The 11,462-nt window shown below is 29.0% G+C and overlaps 1 long non-coding RNA gene across 1 annotated transcript; it reads left to right on the top strand.

Moving 5' to 3' along the window:
• Positions 1–938: 938 nt before the first annotated feature.
• LOC142322931 (uncharacterized) lies at positions 939–2,970 on the top strand. Its single transcript, XR_012755967.1, has 3 exons — positions 939–1,165; positions 1,487–1,533; positions 2,898–2,970. It is a non-coding gene; the product is annotated as an uncharacterized LOC142322931 (long non-coding RNA).
• The last annotated feature ends 8,492 nt before the right edge of the window (positions 2,971–11,462 follow it).

Below are 11,462 nucleotides of genomic sequence, written 5' to 3' on the forward strand. Positions count from 1 at the left end.
TCAAAATTTTCGTTCGGAGTGAGGATGGATTTCTGGCCGGTGACTACGAGTAGGTTGTATGACAACTTGAATCATCCCAAGTTGGATGTCTTCCCCTTTGAGTTCAGGATGAACTGGAGACTGCTGTTTGCTACCTACGACGTCATGAGGCTGTACACTTTCTACTTCATTATATACATTACATTATTAGTAATAGCAGCACTACTTAACATAACCCAGGTAGAATTGTGTTAAGGTATTGTTAATTTTGACGAGTAATACTTTGTTTTTAATTTGTTACCCAATTCATAAGTCAAAATTTGGAGATGAATTTCATATTCTTTATTTTCATTTTATAAATATTAAATAATCAATACCTAACATTAAAATTAGTAAGATTGTTTCTTTTGAAGTCCTTTCGGGACAAATTATTAATTTTCTCTTTTTTAATTAAATATCCACTCTAAGCCAGTGTTTTTTAATAATTTTAAATGTATCATGTTTCATCATGCTACTGAACGAGTATTTTTTAAATTTTCAAGCCAGTTTTATTTTTAAATATTAGTTTGTAATTTAAGATAAAATTTAGACCGTTTGAAAAAACAAACTTTTTCTTTTATATGTTGAAATTACCTAAGAAGGCTTGCCAACTTTACATTTATAATTTTTACATTTTAGTAATATTTTTCTAAAAAAAATGCAAATTTGTTTAAACTGTTTAATGAAATTTTAATGATTAAAATAAACAGATTTAAGTTGTTACCATTTAAAAAAAATTGTGCTTAAAAAATAATTTATATTTAATGTTAAAATTTCTGTACATTATTTATGTATGTACTAGTAAGTTATTAAAGAATTCGTTGTGTTCAGCTGTACAAATAATACTGACGACGTATGTCGCGTATTAACTCTGACTGTATCCGTGCTTTTTTCGTTCTTAAAATACTTGTAAATTCTGTTCTTGATAATACTTATTAAAACTTCATAAATGTACAACTATACTTTATTATTCGTATTTGTTTCTGATTATTAAAATATATTATTAAATGTTTTAATTCGTTATTTTGTAACTAAATGGACATATTTAAAACGTATAATTTTAAAGATACAGATATTATACACGTTATCATTATGAATTGTTTGTGTATTGGTCGAAAATATAGATTACGTCATCGTTTAGGAAAGTGTAAGTTTCATATATATTTTTTTAACCTGTTTCAAGAGAAAAATTTTTACTTAAATCTATAATTTTATTGTTTGTTTTGGTTTTTGTCAGCTGTACATGAAATGTTTTCGAGTAAATAAGAAAATTAATTTTTCATGATTTCCTTCTGGGATAGTTTATTCTTTTAGATAATTGTTGGAAAAAAATCTGTTGTATGCCAATTACGTAGTAATTAATTGTAACCTCGAAAATCTAGTTAAATTTTGTAGTGATCGAAATTATAATTAGTGAGAGTCGTCATAATATTACTTTTATGGTATTTTTTTTTTTTTTTTTTTACAGGTGAGTGTTCCAAAATCAAAATTAATCAGCTTCCTGTTTTAATTTCGGTAAGTATAATAATTATTTTATTGTTTTTCATTTTTATTAAAAAAATAATTTTTTAATTTCTGTTTAGAAGAAAGTCGAAAAGTAATTTGATTCCTTTAAAAAAAAAAAAAAAAAAAAAATTATTTCTACGACATGGAAAAGCTTTAGCCTTAACTTTTCTTATCATATCTAAGTATGCTATCCATAGCCTTCTCTGGTTCTGTACCTTTTCTTTTTACGATATTAAGAATGATAGGCTGGTTATATAAAGGTAGCTCCCTCGTAAAATTACCAGATATACGCCTAAAATTTTTCAGAAAAAGATCTCAGGAATAGAATTAAATTAATTAATAATCCTTAATCGGGATTTATATTGTAATTTCCGTAATATATAAATCTTTAGTTTTTTTATTTGTTTTATATCATCAAAATTTGAAAGGAATTTTAATAATAATATACCTTCCTGGTATATTACTATTTTTTTTTAAATAGTTAATATTTAGAAATCATTCAGTTTTGAAGATTTTAGTTAAAAGCCAGTTTTGCGATTAAATAACTTATTTTACTTCTTAATCACTCAGGTATATTATCAACTATACAATGTAATTTTAAAAAAAAGAAAGTAATTAATTTATTTGTTATTAAGACTTATAGAAATTTTTTTTTTTTTTTTTTAATTTTAAATTCAGATTTAGGTACAAGTGAAACGATAACTTAAGGTATCATCTGATGTGAATGTAATTTCAAAAAATTACGGTACTGAATAACTAATGCTATATATGTTTAGGAGTATTATCATTGTAATTTTTATATCGTTGTGTTTTATTTTTAAAATAAATTCAAAATACATAATTCTTTGCTTTTAATGAATTAAATATTTGTTGTTTTATGGAAACCAGACTTATTGTGTTTTTCTTTTATTACTTATATTTTGATAGATTCCGATTTTCTACCTTAGTTGCGGTTTTATGAAGTAAAATTTCTTCTAATTTTTACTTTTTTTTTTTAACCAAAAACACAGAATTTTGTTTGTAGATTAATATTCCTGACACACAGTTAGTTATCATTTAAAAGAAAAAATCTTGTAATTTTTTTCTATCATGTTATGCTGTGGAAGAGTAATTAATTTAATTGGTTTTCAATTAATATAAAGATAGAAGCACTTCAACCGCAAGTTTTTTTTTAGGCTTTTTGATCTAAGTGTTACAAATACGGTGTCAATATGATTTATCATCTCTTAATTCCTAAAAACTCACGTATATAAACACGTGAGTTCTTATAGTATATTTTTATAGCATTAGAATTCCCTCACCAGCTTTCACTTTTTGTTTGTATTTCAAAACTTTTCCCGTTTTTTTTCTTTTCTCTCATTTTTTGATTCCAGATGATTATTTCTTCCTCCGTGTTAAAAAGTCTAGAGTAACAAAAGAGGGTAAAAACTTTTCAGTGAAGTCGGTATTTAATTAATTACATTATAACTTTCTTTTAAAAAAATATTTATTATATTCTGTAAATCTTAGATTCCATTTTGGTAATAATTAAAGTTCATTAACAAAGAAAAATTTCTTGATTTAACCTGGTTCGTACCCTCATGAAAATCCTGGATCCTCCCTTTTTAAAAAAATTGGTTGGTAGTGTATTCTTTTTAACCTCTCCAGTATCGTTCTGGATAATCGGTTTATAGTCAGGTCGAATAATTCAATACACCAAATTTTTTTCAAACTTGTGAGAATTGATAAGAATTTCCTTCACGAATCATGAGATCATTTATCCGGTCGTTCTAAGTATCTAGGAAAAAGCAATCTGTTTCAGCATATTTTAAGCTGGGTAACGGAAGATTGTTGAAGAATAACATGCTGCCTCTGCTGCTGGTAAAACATGCCCTCTCGTGAAATTTTGAACGGAATGAGTACTCATTGTCTAATGGGATCCAAGAAAAAATAAATTTGGTAAGATCCTATCCTGTTTTTTCCCTTATCCTCGATTTTTTCTACCGTATTTTTGGATTTTGAAAAATGATCTGTGCTGAGGTTGTGAGACCAGTTTGGGTTACTTTGTTTTCTTTGGGGGAGGGGAAACCTTATGAAGAATCTGGCCTGGGGTTCCTTTCTATCCGGTAGCTATATTAAAAAACAATCCAACCGGCGGAATGAGGTGCTTATCTGTTAAATCTAGGCATTCTGATATGTACATAAAACATATTCCTTTCTAAAGGGGAAAGGTTATTGACCTCATAACTCTAGATCTAATACACCTTGTCAATGCTGCTTGTGTTTTTCATAACAGCTGATGTTAACGTTTGGTGAGATCCAACCTGCCTTCTTCCTTATAACTTATGCATACTTTACACACAATTATTTTGTAAGTCTTTTATGAATGACGATTCCTGCTTACGAATGTAATTTTTTCAAGGCATTTTTATCATATCCGGATTTCTCAACTTCTGATTATAAAAGTTTTTAATTTATTATAAAATAAAATTATTTTATCATGACGTAGACATGTTCTAACATAGGTTTTGTAAAATGAACTGGAATAACCTATCTAGCCGCCTCGTAAAATTGTAAAATTCAGCTGACGCATTCAGTTATTATTGAAGAAGCATCTATATTTTGAATAAAACATATAACTCATAAATTATATTTGTATCTATTTTCCCGCAAATTATAAAAAAAAACCACCCTCATAATGATTCATAATTAATTAATATATAACAGACCTGTTATATTACTAATAATTAAATTTCTATAAATCGTTTGTAGTACAATAAACTGTTGATAATTACGTAATAGGTAAAAATATTAAATAGTATTTTAAGAAACTTTTAATGGTTATTCTACCTTATATTATGTTAAACATATTCTTTTTAAAGTTCACTGCACTTAATAAATCTGTTATTACATATAACAGCATAATCTTCTTCATATTGTTAAATATTTATAAATACTACTAAAGTCTATTATAAAAAAGAAGTATTCTGTATGCACTATTTTTCAAAGGTTATTGAACTCTGCTGTAAAAATGATTCCGTAAGATTTATTAAGAATATTCTAAAAAAGAAAATGTTTATGCAACAAAAATTATCTTAAACAGTTTTTAAAAATGCTTTTTGTTTAAGCGTTGTTAACTGTTTTTTTATTATCCTATCCTTATTTATTATGTATGACTAATAGGTTGTTGCTTTGTTGAGAAAAGGGTGTATGTAATGCTGTATATATACCATGTTCTCGCAAAGAGTTTTACGCCTTTGAATTTTTGATTTGCTGTAATTACTTTATTTGCTAACCGAGTTGGTCTGAGCACTAAAAAAGTCTCAAAAAAATGTATATATGATAAAATATCAGATTTTTTAAATACATACAAATAAAATGTATACGTTTTTACTTCGCCGATCCCCGTGGCGGATTGGTAGTCGGTCTTGGCTTTTCATCCGGAAGTTCCGGGTTCGAATTGCGGTTGTTCAAGGTTCTTTGCAATCTTCTACGGTGAATTAATACGTCGATAAAAAAAGGCAAACCTTTTAAAACAAAACTTCAATTTTTTCTTCCAGTAGTTATATACCTTTATTTTCCAGTAGTTTCTAATAGTTATCCTGTTTCCAATAGGAAAGACAGGGTAAGGTAATATTATAATATAATAACCTTAAAAAGAATAATTGAGGATGGAAACTTCTTAAGAGAATTAGACAAATATAAGATGTTTTAGGTCTAATTTTAAATCTAATCGTTTAAAGAGTAGCTAAGTACGTGATGGTGACGTGGAAGGTGATCTGGTCTGGAGAGAACGATCGATAAAAGTTGGGTTATCGATCGAAAGAGTTAGGGGAGTTTACAGAAAAGGCTGGATGAAAAAAATCAGTAGGATTTTCTCGTTTGAAATCATGATAATGATTTTACAGAGAAACAGTTACCACTAAAGCTGGTTTTCTCGTTGGTGAGCTCTGAACAGATAGTCTTGAAAAATCGAAAGTAGAGCTGTGTTATCAATAAACGTATTATGAGTGTGTAGAAGTTTTATTCTAATGACAAATTTGATTCGCTTATTATTCGTATATTTTATTAACTTACAGTTTTAACAGTTGTTTTTTCTTTTTTTTTTTTTTTGTCTATTTTTATATAAACTGAAATTACTCATGCATTTAAGATTTGTAAATTAATTACCTAAACATTACAAACATAAGTAAATAGATAGATAATTATTGGTCTGTATAGATTATCGAATAATAACATTTTTTTCATTTGAACTTATCGTTTCTTCAGGTAGATGAAAATGCAAATAAGCAAAGTAATTAAAAAAATTACATTAAAGTAACTTTTTTATTAATCACATGCTCTTTCCATCTTCTTTCATTTCTTCAATTCTCGAAAAATTGTTATCAGCATCTACATTTTCTATAAACGTAAGCATTTTTCTATAAATTCGGACAAATTTAATGAATCATTACTTTAATGTAAGGACTCATTGACGTATTCAGTTGGTCTCTGAATCATTTTATTTTATTCTTTCACCTTTTTGGTGAGACTGTATATTTTTGCCACATTTCTTTTCCAATTTCGGATATTTTATGTTGACATAGATGTATGACATCTTCCTGATTATCATGAAATTCTATCTAGTTTTACAATTTAGCCCAAATTAGTTCAGTTATACAAAATTGTGAGTGATATGGAAGAAGACGGTAATGCTATGTTCTTTTCACGGCCAGTATTTCATCAAAGCGAACATACAGCGGTGTATGTTAATGCAGTTCAACTTTAAGTATTTTGGGTCAACAAGGGATATTGTGATTTCTTAACTAATTCTGGATATCTATATTTTTAGAAGATGAGCTTAGTGCTTTATCTATCTAAACGTTGTTATAAGTTTTTTTTGTATAAAAAAGTGTAAAGTTCATTATTCAAAAGAATGAAAAGTTAAAATAAATTCCACATTGTTTTGCAATGTAAAAAATCGAGCTCAAGTACTGACAATTACGATTGTGGAAAGGATTTCAAAAAAATTCGAAATGGCTCCAAGACAGATTTCTTCGATAAAATTGTACGGTTTATCCGAGAAACTGGATATTCATTTTTCTTGGAGCCATTTTGAATAGTTTTTTAAATCCTTTTCATTATAGTAATCGTCAGTATTTGTGCTGAATTTCTACTTTGTGAAAGAACTTGGCATGAAAAACATTTCACCCTCTGCATGACTATTATAAGTTTTTATCCTTTGAATATGAAACTTGAAATTTTTTTCCGAACTTGTTCCTTTATGAATCTGGCTGCTTATGAGTAAGCGAAAGTTTCGGCTGTTTAGAAAATTGGACAGTTTTCTTCCCTAAGTTTCTGGGTGTGTCAAAAACATCTCGTACTGAGTGCTGTGCTTTTTTAATAAAACCGACCTGTTTGTTAATTTTTTGACATTTAATCCCATAGACTTTAAAGTTTTTCTTAAGTTTCACCTGAAAATTATTTTTCCTCCTTAGATTTCAAAATCAGCTTCAGAACTGCAGGAATACACCCTTCATTGATATAAAGTTGAGAACTACTTGTCCAATAACGGCCTTGTCAAAATTATTTACTCGGATTACTTTTTTTTAGCAAATTAAGTTTTTTTGTACTGAAAAAAGAAACATTTTTTTTCGCAGCATCTTTAATTCTTTTTATCGTCCTAATGGGCTTTTCTAGCTTTTGAGATTCGCCCTAAAATCTTTTAGGGATCAGTCAGTGACTTACGTTACTCTAGTATAGGTATTTTCTTTCAAACTTAGTAATCCTAAGACGGTAAATTTTATTTTCCCAATATCTGTTTCGTAAAAAAAAATTAAACGTTTGTACACGATATTCTAAAAAAATTCCTATCTATCTACCCAAATTATTTTTAAAATATTAAGTATTAACCTACGAAGTACAACAAATTATAACGCGAGTAAATAATGCTATTTAAAACATTCAGCAATTTAAGAGCATTTTCATAAATTTTAATAAGATAACCAACAAACGTTTGATGTATCATGTACCCTTGTATACTTTACGAATAGAACTATTATTTCAGCAATAAGACGAAGGAAATAGTGAGGAAATAAATTTTATGAATTTATTTTATAATCTTTTTTTTATTTTAATAAATTTTATATTAAAAATATTAATAAAATCGGAAAGGAATGTAAATCAGTATGTTTTCAATCAGCGTAATTGTGCAATAAGTAGAATCAACGGACTGCACTGAATTGGTGAGAGAACAGTGAGGTTCCTTCGACACGGATCAGTAGAACTGACGAGAGGATAGACAAGCTATATCTTGGCCTCAGGAGATCTGATAAATAGAGATATCCAAAGGTTATTTATCAGTAGCTGCAATTTCTGTCTGTTATATATTATAACAATAGAGAGAATAAAAGATCGCACGTAATAACGTGTTATTTTGTCCGGCTGTTACATAGCGGGGTTGCAGAAGAAATGTACTAATTACCGATAACAAAAAATATCCAGATATTTTTATTTATAAGCATTTTAAGGTTTTTTTTTATTTCAAGATACTAAACTATTAATTTATAACTTTATACGTAGGTGTACATTAAAGTCTAACCTGTGCTTCAAAATGAATATCGGGGTTTTAAAGTTGTATAATATTTACTAACTTTTACTTACATTCATAAATTAAACACGAAATGAAAAACCAACTCAGTTTTTCCTATAAATGTTCAATGTGAGTACCATTCGTCACACGGAACACATCCAGCCGATAGGAGAGTTCATCCCATACTTTAATCAGCAAGTCTGGAGTAATCGATACGACAGCTGCTTCAATCCTGTGTCTCAAGTCGGGTAGGTCAAGTAGGGTAGCACATACACTTGATCCTTTATAAACCCCCAAAGAAAAAAAAAAATCGCACGGGATCAGATCGGGCGAACGTGGAGGCCACGGCAAACAAGCCCTGTCATCTGGTCTCTGGCGACCGATCCAGCGATCGGGAAGAACGTCATTCAACTAATCACCTACAGCGTTATGCCAGTGAGGAAGCGCAACCTGTTGCCAAATAAACTTCTGTGGTTCGTATTGCAGTTGAGGAAAGAGCCATAGTTGTAGCACTTCAAGATACTCGTAGTACTCGAAGATACACATGCTTCCGAGAAAAAGAACGGCCCGTAAACTTGTCGTTGGGATACGGCACAAAAAACAGTTTTGGGGAGTCTCGTTCACACTGCAATATTTCGTGATTATTTTCTGATCTCCAGATACGCACATTATGAATATTTATTTCTCCATTAACATGAAATGTTGATTCGACACTGAATACGACACGACAAAGAAAGTCTTCATCGTCGCGGTGTATCATTTCATTTACGAAGCTAGCACGAAATCCATAATCTATAGTCTTTAGAGCGTGTAACAGCTCTAAACGATATGGACGAAGTTGTAAGCTTTTCCTTAAAACCCTTCACACAGACGTCTCTGGAATTGCTAATTCGTGGCTAACATTCCTAACGGATTTCCTAGGACTACGCACAAAAGACTCTCTTACACGTTCAACATTGTCTTCGCACACACTCGGTCTTTCTGTCCTCTTTCCTTTACAAATACAGCCAGTGATTTCAAACTGTTTATACAATCTAAGAATGCTGTTATTGTCACTCGGGGAATCACAACTGAACTTCAGATGGAACGCACGTTGAAAGGTGATCACAGATTCACACTTTGCAAACTGCAAAACACAGAACGCTTTCTGTTAGCAGGGGGGTCGCTGTCTTTGCTACTAACGATTTCAAACGGAAGGTACAGGAAACAGTTTATGAGCTTGCGCACGAGTTACTATTTCATTTCAAACTGGAGAAATATGACAAGCTTTAACCTCCCCACATATTCATTTTGAAAAACATGTTATTTTGAACGGTTACGTGATTAAAAAACCGCAATGTTTTGTTAAAATTTATAATTTTAAGCTCACATATTTTATAACTTTTTATTTTTATGCAGAACAATCTAGTATATATTAAAGGTAAAAATGTCTTCTTTCATTATATAATTGTTGACAGGGAAAGCCTAAATTTTATACAAATTACGGGAAAGTTCAGTAACATCGTTACTTAAAAATTATCTATGGAAATTAATATCGATATATTATTCCTACTATTAATTGTGCATTACTGTATTTGAATAGTTTGCTTGTGTATAAATTTGTCATATTAGATTTAGAAATAGCGGATATTTTAAGTCACTGACCCCTAACGTGACATAGATAGTTACCTAAAAGACTAACAGATCGTTAAAGTTATACGTAATATTTATCAAAAAAAAAAAAAAATGACTTATGTTAAAATTGTTATTCGGTTAATATTCATTAATAAAATTAGTGTTTTTTAAATTTAATTTAAAATTATCTTTATTTTTCATAATAAAATTAGATTTTTGTTGTTAAAATTATTTATTTTTTTATTACTATTGCCTGTATGCGTTATTCCTCCCTCCCTCCCTTCCGTGCGCGCGCTTGTGTGTGTGTACTTTTTTAACGGAAACGTTTTACTGTATGTTCTTTAATATATTTCTAACTTTTTTTTTCATTCATTAATTTACGTATTAATTTTTTTTTACTATTTTTATATTGAATTATATATTCATTACGTATTTCAGTTCTACATACTATTTTTACATAAGTTAATTGTATCGCTATCAGTATAATTGTATAAATACAATAGTAATAAAAATTTATACATTTTTTCAACGTATGAAATGTCGTTGACTCATTATACAACAATTTTTTTAGTTCAGTTCCTATTATTTTTTTTTTCTTATAAGAGTCGTTCAGGTTTCATTCTTTCAAATGACGTCAATACTATATCGAATGCCACCTTAATAAACTTTAAATTCTTCCTATTTTTTTCTCTTCTTTTTATTTTAAGACAATTTTGTGTAATTTTCTGCCTTTTTTAACATTCGCTAAGTGTTCTAGTATAAATAATTATTTGTTTTTTTGTTGTTTTGTTTTTTACATGCTAACTAATCATACATACTAATCATTTTCACTATACTTTGTTCATTGATAGCTGAGAGTTAATGTACATATTAATGAAGATTGTCTTGATTGGCTGATTACCGGTAATTCCGTTATTAGAGAACTATTTATTTATCCTTATACAATTTAAGTCAAAAAGTGAATGAACATGTTATGTATTTAAGACTTTGTCAAACTTCAGCCAAAAATCAATTAATTTAAAAAGAATTAAAATTTTTGTAATTAGTTTTCTTTTCGATGGGTACAAGGCAATAGAAAGTTACAGCTATTTTTGTTCTTGTCAAGCTACTTGAAAAGTACCTTGGTAGGAAAAAGTAACATATTTCAAACAGTCTCATGATTTTAATTATTTAGTTTCTCTACTTACAATATTACCTGAAAAAAATTCCGGTGACATCAATACTTACCACCTTAATTATGTACTTTTTCCTATTTTTTATTATTTTTTATTTTGAGACAATCTTTTGTAATTTTCTGCCTTTTTAACATTCGTTAAATGTTATCAGCCTAAGTACTATTTACTGAATAAAGAAAGGGTTCGTATAGTGATGAACGCGTTTTCGCAAATCAGCTGATTTCGAAGTCGAGAGTTCCAACGTTCAAATCCTAGTAAAGGCAGTTAGTTACTTTTATACGGATTTGAATACTCGATCGTGAATACCGGTGTTCTTTGGTGGTTGGGCTTCAATTAATCACACATCTCAGAAATGGTCGTCCTGAGTCTACAAGACTACACTTCACTTACACTCATGCATATTATCCTCATTCATCCTTTGAAGTAACACCTGACGGTGATTCCCGGAGGCTAAACAGAAAAAATCCTAATTTCTGATAAATATCTATTAAGAATAAATATTCATATTTTCTTTTTTTTAATTTCCAATTTTTTATTTTTACGCTTCATCTTTTTACTTCGAATTTGGTTTCTCAAATTTAACTTACCATAAAAAAATA

The sequence above is a fragment of the Lycorma delicatula genome, chromosome 4 (genome assembly GCF_047948215.1).
Source record: "Lycorma delicatula isolate Av1 chromosome 4, ASM4794821v1, whole genome shotgun sequence".
Lineage (NCBI taxonomy): Eukaryota > Metazoa > Arthropoda > Insecta > Hemiptera > Fulgoridae > Lycorma > Lycorma delicatula.